Here is a 13,878-nt window from a genome sequence, read left to right as displayed (position 1 = left end):
CTGAGTGTTGGGGAAATTGCAAAAATGGCTAACCTGGGCCTTATAAACTCATAGACTTTAAAGCCAGACGGGACCATCATGATAATCTAATCTGACCCCCTGAACATTGCAGGCCACAGACCCTCACCCATCGATTCCTGTAATAAACCCCTAGACCCTGGCTGAGTTACTGAAGTCCTCAAAATTCCTTTCCGATCCCAAATACAGTGATCAGTTGGATCCTGAGCATGTGGGCAAGACCCAGCAGCCAGACACCTGTGAAAGAATTCTCTGTAGTAATTCAGTGCTCTCCCTATCTAGTGTCCCATCACCAGCTGTTGGAGATATTGGCTACTAGCAGTCACAGATTGGTTGCATACCGTTGTAGGCAGTCTCATCATACAATATCCTCCATAAACATATCAAGCTCAGTCTTGAAGTCAGTTGGGTTTTTTGTCCCCAATACTCCCCTTGGCAGGTTGTTCCAAAACTTCAATCCTCTGATGGTTAGACACCGTCTTCTAATTTCAAGCCAAAATGTATTGATAGCCAGTTTATATCCATTTGTTGTTGTGTCAACATTGGCGCTTAATTTAAATAACTCCTCCGCCTCGCTGGCATTTATCCCTCTGATGTATTTATAGAGAGCAATCATATTTCCCCTCAGCCTTCTTTTAGTTAGGCTAAACAAGCCAAGTTCTTTGAGTCTCCTCTCATTAGGCAGGTTTTCCATTCTTGTGATAATCCTCGTAGCCCTTCTCTGCACTGGTTCCAGTTTAAATTCATCTTTCTTAAATATGGGAGACCAGAATTCAGGGGTGCTAGAACAATTTTTATAACACAGGGGCTGAAACCCATTAAACCAAACTGTAAACCCTGTACATAATGGAATCTACTTCAGTCGAGGGGGTGCTCCTGCACTGCCCGCACCTCTAGTTCCAGCACCTATGACAAAATTGCACACAGTATTCCAGATGAGGTCTAACCAGTGCCTTGTATAATGATAGTAACACTTCCCTGTCACTACTGAAAATACCTCACCTAATGCATCCTAGTACTGCATTAGCTTTTTTCATGACCACATCACACTAGCAGCTGCTAGTCATTCTGTAATCAACCAATATACTCAGGTCTTTCTCCTCCTCTGTTTCTTCCAACTGATAAGTCCCCAGCTTATAGCAAAAATCTTATTTAACATTTTTATAAATGACCTTGGCATAAAAACTGGGAGTGTGTAAATAAAATTTGTGGATGATACAAAGTTGGAACGTAGTGTCAATATGGAGGAGAACCATCCCTGAGTGCATGATCTTGCATTTTGCACTATTAAATTTCATCCCATTTCTATTATTCCAGTTTTCAAGGTTATCCAGATCTTCTTGTATGATGTTCTGGTTCTCCTCCATATTGACAATACTTCCCAACTTTGTGTCATCCACAAATTTTATTTACACACTCCCAGTTTTTGTGCCAAGGTCATTTATAAAAATGTTAAATAAGATTTGTCCCAAGACTGATCCCTGAGGAACTCCACTAGTAACCTCCCTCCAGCCTGACAGGTCACCTTCCAGTATGACCCATTGTAGTCTCCTCTTTAAACAGTTCCTTTTCCACCTTTCAATTCTCATGTTAATCCCTATCAACTCCAATTTAACTAATAATTTCCCATGTGGAATTATGTCTTGGTCTGCACTGCTGGCGAAATTTGGCAGGAGTTGACGGAAGATACGTAAGCTGCGTTGAGTAGTTTGCACATCTCCCATCAACTTCCTAATTTCTACATAGCATGGCATCCCCACTACGCTGCGTCAATGGGAAATGCCCTTCCATCGACGCAGCGTTAATCTTTTTGTGGAGATGGATTAACAGCGTTGACTTCCGGATCGATTGAGCAGGTTTCCACTGCCATTCAATCGATCCCATTCAATCAATCTAGCCACAATATAGATATACCCCGAGTCAAATGCCTTACTGAAATCTAGGTAGATTAGACCTACTGCAATTCCTTTGTCTAAAAACTCAGTTATCTCCTCAAGGAAGGCAGTCAGGTAGGTCTGGCATGATCTACTTTTTGTAATTACCATGTTCTAGTTTATCCCAATTATTGTTCACTTCTATGTCTTTAATGACTTTCTCTTTCAAAATTTCTTCCAAGACCTTGAATACAACTGAGGTCAAACTAACAGGCCTGTAGTTTCCTGGATCACTTTTTGCCCCCTTTCTTAAACATAGATGCTATACTAGCAATTCTCCAGGATATGATCTCTGAGTTTACAGATTTGTTAAAAATACTTGCTATTGGGCTTGCAATTTCATGTGCCAGTTCCTTTAATATTTTTGGATGGAGATTATCCAGGCCCCGTGAGTTGGTCCCACTAAACTGTTTAAATTTGACTTCCACCTCGGATGTGGTAATTCCTACTTCTATATCCTAATTTCCATTAGCCACCGTGACACTATCCCTAAACTCCCCATTATCTTTATTAAAAACTGAGGCAAAGTATTTGTTTACATGTTGGGCCATGCCTAGAATATATTTAATTTCCACCCCATCCTCAGTGTTTAGTGGTCCCACTTCTTCTTTCCTTGTTTTCTTTTTATTTATATGCCTATAAATCCTTTTACTGTTGGGTTTAATTTCCTTTGCAAGGTCCCAGCTCTGCTTGGCTTTTGGCAGTTCTCACTTTTTCCCTACACTTTTTGACCTCCAGGAGGTAGCTTCTTGGCAGTGTGCAACACTTCAGGTATGTTAAAGAGACATTCAACTGTCAACATTCATGTTATCCCATTGGTCCCAGCAATAGAATAGCAAGGCCTCAAAGGGCCGAAGTGCAAGAATAGGTTAGGGGCCCCCCTAACCAGTTTCCCCACGGCCCCAAATCAGTCCCACCCCATCTCCCAGCTCCTCCCTAGCTTTCCTCCTGCACCCTCATGGTCCCCCTACAGATCCTCAGCTCTCTCTGTGTCCCCCCTCAGCCCTTCCAGTTGTGATCCAGGCTCCCAGCTCTCCTTTAACCTCACTTCAGCCCTCAACTCCCCCAGCTCAGATCCAATCACCTGATCCAGGCCTTTGCAGCTCCCCTCCTGCCCCTCACTTCCATGACCCCCCCCCCCACCTTGTTCCCCTACAGCGCTGCTCTAATCTCCTTCCTCAACAGCTCTGATGCAGCCCCCCAATTCTGCCCAGTTCTGCTCTAACCTCCCACCCCCAATTGCAATAGAGCTCCCCCGTTCCTCCATCAGAATGCTTCCCAGTTCTCCACATTCCCCCACACTATGCAAAGTGGCTGATGCTTTTACCTTGCACTCTGTCTCTTGGAGGGGGGCATGTTTCCTATGTCTGGTCCCCCTTGTGTGCAGGTGCTGCATTTTTTCCCTCGCATTCTCTGCTCATCCTTCCCAGCTGCTCACACTTGGGGTGTGCCATCCCAGCCTCTGGACCCTGTGTTCCTCCAGTGGCCCCTCTCCGCTGAGATGTGGTGGCATGGCTCAACTTCCACTGGGCTGGTGGTAGCATGAATGGGGAGGTGTGTGTGTGGCTATATCTGAGTGCTCTCCACTCTTGTTGGGCCCCCATAACCTCATAGGTTCTGGTGCAACTGCACCACTTGCACCATTTTAGCTATTCTACTGGTTACCAGCAGCTTTTCTTTTCTAGGGCTTGCTGGCTTGGATTTGTGGCCTAGATCACAAGTGAGTCTGGGTGTGGATTGGGGTGGATGACCTGACTGACTCTCTGCACTTCAATCTCCCTGCTGCTCAGTGGCTTAAGGGAGGATAAACCCTGGGAAGTATTAATAGTTTTCTTAATGAGCCCAAAGGGAAATATGCAGTTGATGTGAAAGGAAGAAGCCCAGATCTTTAAGTCATTAAGAAAAGTGTCCATATCTGTTTTTGCTGTCTGCTTAGGAAAGTCTCTTTAGCAGAGTTTAGTAAGAGAAAGCAGAATAAATTGTGGAAACTGCTGACTGAAGTGTTTATTTCCTTGGATAGCAGTAATGGAGGGGATTACAAACTAAATGATACTCTTATTCTCCTTTTTCTTGGCTTTTGTTCTGTGGAGATCCCTTTTCCTTGTCTCTTCCTCTTTTCTCATAATGGAAGGATCACAAGCCTACATGTAATCTCTGAAAGTTAATGGACTGCAGAGACATCAAGAAAGAAACATCCCTACATCAATAGCTACCACAAAAGAGTCTGTCCCTCCCTACTCTTTTCTTTATATACAAGAAATCCTTGCAGATTACACATATAATCTAACTGACTGGAGAGGAGAGGTTTTCTTAGTCATTATGCATACTGATGTTGCTATTTTATTTTCAAAAAATGTGAAGCCTGATTTGCTTGTTAAGGAAATTGTTAAAGGCTGGTCATTAATGGTTCTGGTTGACTTTGGTCAATATTAACTCAGTTCAATGAATGTGTATGCCTACTGTGGGAATGGAATGAGTATGCTTCTTTATTAAAAGTCTGGGTACTCTTTTGGCAAACTGTCCAACACATAACGCTGTACTTTTAGAATGTGATTCTAATTGTATGGTTTATGAGAGTGCTCTCAGAAGTCATCTGGAACCTCACCCATGATCCCCTAAACAGCTGTCTTCTGTTTTATAAGTCAGGGACTCAACCAATAGAGGAATTTTAACCCTCGTGTGAGGTAATATACTTGGTTGGTTGTCTTTAGCCAGACTGGACAGATGTTATGTCTTTAAAAATCATTTAAATCATTTAAATTTATTGCTTGCAAGTCTTATTATCCCTACTGGGTTTTCTGATAGTTTGGTTAATTTTGTGTTCTGGCCATTAATATGCTCCATACTGACACAGTCACCCCTCCCCCCCTTAAAAAAAAAAAGCTATAACATTTTCCTGATGAGAATGAGCTAACTCCAAGGAGATTCTTTCTTCTGTGGGGCAACTTGGTAGATTGCTGAAGTTTTAATGAAAAAGGTCAATACAGCACCCTGTGAGACACAATTATGGCTGTTTTTACCCATATAAAGTTTTGTTAGTTCCTCGTCCTTTAAATATCTCCCAACAAACACACTGGGAACAATATATATGGTCTAATTAATGGAGATGGTTTGAATTCCCCTTAAATACACAAATTAGGCAAGGCTATATAGGTGTTTGGGTCACCCATCATGCTCTGTAATAGACTGAGTCTAGCAGCCTATCTTGTCTACCCCTAACATTTTTCTTCTCCACCTCTGATATTGGTCTCTCCCACATTTTAGTTTCTTCTCTACCCTCTGGCCTCCATCCTAGGCCTCAAGAGCTCTCTCTTTCATACCTCTTGGTTGTTGTCAGCCAGGAAGCACTCCTCACTTCTTGAGATTACATATTAAACTTGAAACACAAAGGTCGCAGGATCTTAGAATATATTTTCAGGTTTAAATAATTAGAAGCATACATGGAACTTTGGATATGTATATGTTGCCTCCTATATATGTTGCCAATATTTGCTGTATTATTTCTACCAACTGCATCTGAGGAAGTGAGCTGAAGCCCACGAAAGCTTATGCCTGCTGAAATTAAATTTGTTAGTCTTTAAAGTGCTACAGAACTCTCGTTGTTTATACATGGAACTGCAGATACAAAGACTGTCCAAGTTTTATTTATTCTTTACTGTTAAAAAAAACCCATGATAACTTTCAGCCCAATAGTGTAATAAAAGCAAATTGTTGAGTCATTAAGCCAGTGGCAACCCTAAAACCTATTTTTACTTAGTAAGACATCTCTGCTCTCTAGTGAGTGTGGCTAGTGAGGCTGGTATTGCACACCTAGTGTAGTGGTGTGTAACTTAATTTTCTTAAGAGCAAGGTATTTTAGAGGAGATTTTCAAAGGCACAAAGAGCAGTTAAGTACCTAATTCCCACTGAAATTCAATAGGAGTTAAGTGCGAAAAGTTCCTTTTGTGCTTTTGAAAATGTCCTCTTTCATCACCCTACTAGGAAAGCTTAGTCTAAATATACACGTCATCCAGGTTACAGCTCTACTGTGACACTATGTATAAAACTTTTATATGTAGTAGTGTTTTCCTAGTACTTAGTATAAGGAAGTTGAGGGTAAAAGTCAGCTGGTTTGAGGGTAGGCAGCACTTAGCCTTTTGACTGATAACAAGACTTGTTCAAATGGTTATATCATCAATAACTGTCAAGAGGAAGTCTGGCTGACTGTAAACACCCCTTTTATTTTGGCATGACTGCATTTTGCAGACCTCAATGAAAGAAATAGTGTTTGTGGAAAACAAGACACCCTTGATTACAGCAAGTTAGCGCTTCTATAGAGCTAACAAAGCACACAGCTGTTTAATATTATTATTTGTATTACGGTAGCACCTAAAGGCACAAATGACATTGTGGCCTCACTGTGCTAGGCACTGTACATACATAATGAGAGACAGTCCCTGCCCCAAAGAGTTACCATCTAAATAGAAAAGACAAAGAGTGGGAGGGGAAATTGAAGCACAGAGAGATGAAGTGACTTACTCATGTTCACACGGCAGGTCAGTGGACAAGCCAGGAATAGAATCCAGGTCTTCTGGCCCCTCTCCAAAGCCTTCACAAATGTTTTCCGAAGCTCACAATTGAACCCTAATTAATTATGCGCTACAATATACTTTTGTGGTTGGTGGTGAAGTATTGTAATACCCAATTGACAGAGGGGAGAAACTGAGACACTGAAATTAAGTAATTTACGGAAGAACACATAGCTACTCTGTGCAAAACTGGGATTAGAATGTAAGAGTTTGTCATACCTCTCTTGTACTCAGACTGTTAACTATTTCTTTGATAACACATTTTTAGATGGCTTAAATGATCTGTTTTTAGGTTGGTTTTTTTAAATATATGACAGAGTTTGTATTGGATTACAATTGCCAGACAACAGCAACAGCTGTAGACTACTAAAGTTATAGATAAGTGTGGTATGCTGACATCTAGTGTCTAAGAAAAAAAACAGCATCATATAAAGATGATTCACTTCACAAGACATTTCTTTTGTGTATTGTGTACCACAATAGGTATTATTAGAGTTAGGTAAATATTTATAAGGAAAAGCAAAAACTAGGCAAAATTTCAAGGTTTCAACTTGAAAATGGACCATTTTTTCAAGCAAAACTAGGCTTCATTCAAAAAAAAAAAGTTTTTAGAGCAAAGATGTATTTTATATTGAAATTACAGGAAAATTAGAGTTATGTGAAATATTTGTTAGAAAAAGGAAAACTAGGCAAAATACTAAGGTTTCAACTTGAAAACAGGCCATTTTTTTAGCACAACCCAGCTTCTTTCCCAGCAAAGATGAGTTTTTAGAGTAAAGAGGTATTTTGTACCAAAATCTTGGAGAAATGTATATTTATGTGGCAATAGCTATCCTGATGAAACTGTGACTAAAGAAAAATTGGAAGGATAATCAAGGGAAAAAATCAAACATTTTTGCTGCGAAATTCCATGAAACAAAGATGATCTGTTTAACACAGCTCTAAAAATATATTGGGTTAATATAGCACTTTGGATGCCTAATTTCACAAAGGGAAATATATACTTTAGTCACTGCTGAAATGCAGGCACTATCAAAGGGACGGTTGGAGACAAGTTAAGAGATGAAGTAAAGAATAACTCCTCCAACAAAAACTAACAAGGGTGAATTTAAATGGGTGGAATGTAATTGCCCAAACTCCAATATTGGGTTTAATATCTTAATCTTACAAAAGTTGGTATGGGATGACCTCTGTTTTACATGCCACTGATCCTTACCACCATAGAATGGCACTAATTCAATACCAACTCAGAAAACAAGAGTGGCACTTACCAAATCACAACCCTGATCTCTGCACCACCCCAGCATTAACTCGACGTCTTCCATACTTACGTTGACCATAATTCGGGATATGTAATACTAAAGTAATACACAACAGAAGAAGACATCTTTTTGAGTGGAATTTTTGGGACCCCGCTGTGGAATGTAGAGGGGGAAAAAGAGAAAACAGTTGTTACATATTTTTGAAAGAGTAGAAGGAGTGTCCGGTTGACTCAGAGGATGGGAGGATAGTGTCTCCGATGGTGGCAAATTTGCTGCAAGCTTTCTTCAAGCCAGCTCCCTTGCTGAGCAGCCAATACGTCTGCCAAAAATTGTCTCAGAGAATAACCCTTTTAAAATGACACTATATTATGAGTCTCTTTTAACAGTATTTGATTTGATGTGACTTGTTTTCTGATGGTTTTTAATTCTATTGCATTTGAGTGCTTTTGTGCCTCACTCGGGGTTGGAGAGGTGCTTCTTGAACTAGCTTTATTATTTTATTAAGGGCAATGGTAATCTGGCCATCTCTAGCATGAGAAGGAGTACCAGAGAGGAAATGAGCAATTAAAAGAATTCTGTGCCAGAGGGTTAAAAAGCTCTGTTCTGCTACTGAAAGGTAGAATTTAATATTCTCTTGCTACTCAAACTCTTTTTTTCTCCAGTTAAAAATTAACAAGAATGTACTCAGAAAAATGCTAGTTTTCAGATTCTGTTCCCTCACTGAAGGCTTGTCTTGGTATCTGACAGACATAACTTCAGCCAGTTAGGTTCAATAACATTGGGTTTAGTTATTTGGGGCCTAATCCTTCTCAGGTGAAAATCAAATGGGCATTTTGCTATTACTTCAATATGAGCAGTAGACTAAGCAAACATTACACTGGAACAGCTCTTTAGATGTGTGTATGTGTTGAGTTTGAATGCTTTGTTAAAGTGACGGAAGTATTGAAATTCTTGTGCTCTGGCATTTTGTGATTAGGAAGGAAATATCTTTCTGCTGCTTGCAAATTAGACCCTATCTAAGATCTCTAGAGATTAACAGCTGGAAAATCTAGTAGCTAAAGCACATCGAGAACATACTAAAATGTAATTATCATAAACAAAAGCTGATCTAGTTCTTGTGTAAAGCACTGCCTGTGGATAAAGTTAAAGAGACAGGCTTAAATAGCTATAGGGAAGTGTATTGAAGTGGCAGATATTAAATTAAAAGGACATGTTTGTGAAAATATTTATTTGGCTGAAGTAAGCTCTACTTGTTTACTGAATTTCTAGATCTAAAGTATGTTTTCCACTGTAGTAAGTACACTGATGTGTCAGATGGGCTTAGTGTTTCAAACAGAGGCAGTGCATCTGTTCATCTGTGGTGGCGATTTCTATAACACTGGTACCAACACTGCAATCATAACTGAGCAGGTACTTTATAAATGCATAAGAAAGATTGCCTGCTTAACTTCTTATTTGGTCCAGAAGTTTTGAGAGCTGTATATGGTAGTCGCTGGGTATGTGCTGGTGCTGAATCAATAGGGCACGTCTATTGACCTTGAGTGTAAGGAAGGCTGGTTACACTAGAAAATGTCTGTCTGTGAGCATTGGATACTTTTCACAGGCTAAACAAAGCCACCAGTTGAAAGGATCCTGCAATAAAAAGCAGTACTGTATCCCCTGTGCCCTGGTCTGAAACTGGAACCAGTACTGCAAGACACCTTTTTTTTTTTAGCCACAAAAAGTCATGACAATTCCTTCAAGATGTCATCATACAGTTCTTCTGCCCCCAGTATAGCCAGAATGTGTAGGCCTAAAGCAATGGATCACGGATGCTCAGACCACAACTTTTTCAGGCCAGCAGCTGGCATGTTAGTTTGGAAGCAATGATAACAATGGCCCACCCAGTAACTGCCTAAAGAAAGGGGGGAACTGCCGTGATATGTTAAACATTTACTTCCATAAAATGTTTACGATGGTTAGCTAACAATTACTTTCTGAAATGAGATAAATACACAATTGGATACAAACCTAATCTGGGAATTAGTTTCTACAATGACGAGCACAGTTTGTCAAATCTATAACTTGCAGGTTATCTCCCAGAGACTGGATTGGCCTGGGGTTGATACTTAGGTAGGAGGGATTGTCCCTTTGGGTATATCCACACTGTGATTAGACATCTGCGGCTGGCTCATGCCAGCTGACTCAAGTTTGCAGGGATTGAGTTAAGGGGCTGTTTAATTGTGGTTTAGATGTTTGGGCTTGAACTGGAGTCTGGTCTCGAGGATCATGAGAGGTGGGCTGCAATCTGTGCCTGAATGTCTACACCACAATCAAATAGCCATGCAGCCTGAGCTCTGCAAGCCCAAGTCAGCTGGCATGGGCCACCAACAGGTGTCTAATTGCCGTGTAGGTATTCCCTTAGTAACCAGTTTAGCATCAAGATTAGATTGAGTTGGTAGTGACCAAAATCTGTTACCTTCACATGGTTCTTTGGTGACATATATGATAGTGTTTATCAAATTCCTAGTATACTCATGTCCACATCACAAAACCGCTACCACAAATAGGGTTTGTTCAGAGTATAAGACAGTACAGTGAAGAATTTAACTCTTGTAGCCTATAGAAGGGTAGATTGGTTATGTTAAATAGAAATATGTTAAAGTGTAAGTAGAAATAAGGCTTTGGCCTAAGTTAGGTTATGTATAGAGGAGTATGGGAAATGGAGTTTGTTACTGTGAGTAAAAGTTAGAGATAAATTGGAGACAGTGAGATGGGAAGATTGAAGTTAGCAAGGACGATTATGAGGCACGATTATGTCACGGCTACTTTTTGGGTATAATTGGCTTTAGCAAGGTTTTTCATTAGTGTTTTGAGAACTCCAATGTTTTATTAAAATGCTGTCTATCTTGATAGACTGGGAAAGACATTGGTACCGATGCTAATGTAAATAATGTGTAATGTAAAGAGCCAATAAAGAGGTGGCGGAAATGTAGATATGGTAATGGATAGGTAATGTTAATTAGTACTAAATGGATAATAAAAAGGAGTAGGAAAATTGCAAAATTGTAAAGAGCTCCAATTAACATAAAAGGGGTACCATTAAGTTACAGGTTTATAAAGCTATACTTCATTCTGTTGTCAAGGGACTGATCACCCATTGCTACACTGGTCCATCTATGAATGTGAGTATAATTGTATTACCTTTATAAATGGTAACTGTATGCCTGTTTGTTTAAGTAATCATTTTTCACTTAATTAAAGTTTGTTTCTATCATTCAAAATGTCATCAAGGGTCCTCTACTAAATTAAATTGTCTGTAACCGATCTAGAGGCTCAAACCTAAAAACTAAATTTGGTTTATTGCATCCTTATCTTTAAAACAATGTAATAATTGGAAACAATTAAAATTTAAGCTTACGTCCTTAATTTAGAAGTTAGCATCCTCTATAGTGCTGAAGGGAGGTATTCTCCCTCTCTCATGTTACAGGTTTAAGACAGGCATTATTATTCCTTACTGGGCAAGACTTGGTTCTCTTTAATGTCACAAAATTAGCTTGAGAGTTACTAATTCCTATTACACCAGCCTGGAAAATTCTTGTATGACATAGCTGTAGTTCAAGTGTAATTAACCTCTCACACTGAGATGATGCATTCTGAGATCTCAGACTTTTATTTCTCCTCCCTTCAGTTTCCACACATACATTTTTGTCTGAAACTCCTGAGACTGATGCAAAAGTGTATGTGAGTGTATGTGTGTGTGTAGATATATATATATATATTGTGGATCGTATTTGCATAGATGTGGAGATGCCACTGATGTCAACCTGACTTCAGAATGTGACAGGTCATAGGGATCCAAATTGCAGATAAGAGATCTATTTCACCTTATTTGAAGAACTATTGTTTTCCTTTGTTTGCTACTTGTCACCTGACAGCTTTCTTCTTTTACACAGAGTGGAGAAGGAACTATGATTTGAAACTTGTCTGATATGTAATACTGTCATACGATTTTAAGAAAAAAATTATGACGAGGTAAATTGTGGGATGAAGACCAAAAAGAACACATGCCGCGGGGTGTGAGGAGATTCAGGGTATGTCTGCACTGAAATTAGAAACCTATGGCTGGCCTGTGCCAGCTGACTCAGGATCAGGCTCATGGTGCTATTTAATTGCAGTGTAGACTTCCAGACTCAGACCCAAGGCCAGCCGCAGGTGTCTAATTGCAGTCTAGACATACCCACAGGAGCTTGGATTCCTGGATGGAAGCTCCACCCAGAATGCTCCTTTGGAACTTGAGGTATTTGAATTTGACAGACGGTCAGATGGCTCCAAGAGGGGGGGAGAGAAGGTTCATGGGTGGCTCCTGTGAGGAGAGGAAGCACAGCCAGACTCTTATAGGCTAAGCTGACCCCACTGGAGTAAGACTTAGAAAAGTTATTGAATGCTATTGTTAGGTTTTTGTTATGTTTACTTGAATTACATAAAAGTTTAGTGGTTTTTTCAAGCCTAGAAGTCAGAGGCGAAGTCAGTCAGTGGTTTCAAAGATATCCGCAAGGGCTCTTGAAATAAGAAAAGCAGCCAAGATCACCTGATATTTACAGTCAAGTATACAGAGTAGAAGATTAGAGGCAGGGTGACCATATGTCCTGTTTTGGCCAGGTCAGTCCCTTTTTTAAGCCCTGTCCCAGCTGTTCTGATTTTTTTTGGCTAAAGTGGGCATTTGTCCTGTTTGCTCTTACCAACTTGATCAGTTGGTAAGAGCAAACAGGACAAATGGCCACTTTTCTCAAAAAAGTGGCATGCAGAGGAATGTCCTGAGTGGGAGGGCAGGGTCAGTGCTTTGGCAAGTGACTCAGGCCCCACGCAGGGAGGGCAGCTTGGGCAAGCAGCTCGGGCCAGCCCCACATGGGATGAGGGGGAAGGAGGAGGGCAAGCCCCATGCGGTGTCCTGTTTTCCCTTTGGGAAATACAGTCACCCTAATCAGAGGGGTAAAAAAGCTGTTCTGGTGAGTCAGTGACACTGGTGAACAAGGTGTGTGCACAGGAAGGGAGCACATGCTCATACAGAATAAAGCATTTTAGAAAATCATTAATAGATGATAAAAAATACTGGCAGAAATCTTAAGTGTCAGCCTTCACTGTGGCCTCTAAACAATGATCAAAAGAAATACTTGTTTTTGAATTCAACTTCCAGAGCCTGGTGGCATAAACCACCTCTTGGGTAGCTTCTTATTAACTAGCAGCAGAGCTTTTTCTCTCTTACCATGGCAACCTTCCTTCCAATACATTTTTACCAATACAATGGATTTCTGCAAAAAGCTGCTTCATGGGTACTGTTGTCAGACTCTTCATTAGATTTAATCATATTTATGTTTTAGATAGCATGTTGTGCCATAAATAAAATATTTGTAGAAGGAACACAAGAGAACTCTTCTGCCTATAAAAGCATGGACTCAGCTCTCATGTAAATTCTTCCATTTTCCCTGAAGAAACTTTTCTTATTATTAATCTTTACTGTATTCAATGAGTAAGCGAAGTCTATGTGTAAACTACACAGATTGGGGGTGAGTAAATTTATTTTCCAATTCTGTGCTACAGAATTACTCTATCTGACAAAGTATTTGTACAAACCATGAATTCTTATCCTTGCAAGAGACTACAGCTGGATTTTCTATAGGAATATTCTAAATACTAAAAAAGGAAATTATAATAGGATTCACTTTCTTTCTCTTCTTAAGAATCCAGTACCAATCTTTGCCATAACATGTTTACACACACGCACTATTAATAATTTCAAATTCCTTTATACGAATAACACTCCAAAGATAAACGTTACAGCACAACAGTTACAATGCACCCTACCTAAACTAACGAGCACTAATTAGAGATTTTTATTTTCCTTTAAAATGAAGAATATAACACAGGACCTAAAACCAAATATATATAGAATCATAGAAGTGTAGGACTGGAAGGGACCTCGAGAGTTCATCTAGTCCAGTCCCCTGCTCTCATGGCAGGACTACATAATAACTAGACTATTCCTGATAAGTGTTTTTAAATATCTCCAGTGATGGAGATTTCACAATTGCCTTAGGCAACTTGTTCCAGTGCTTA

Source organism: Emydura macquarii, unplaced genomic scaffold, assembly GCF_026122565.2.
Source record: "Emydura macquarii macquarii isolate MOO-44397 ecotype Brisbane River unplaced genomic scaffold, CSIRO-AGI_Emac_v2 contig_1045, whole genome shotgun sequence".
Lineage (NCBI taxonomy): Eukaryota > Metazoa > Chordata > Testudines > Chelidae > Emydura > Emydura macquarii.
This window is presented reverse-complemented; position numbering follows the sequence as displayed.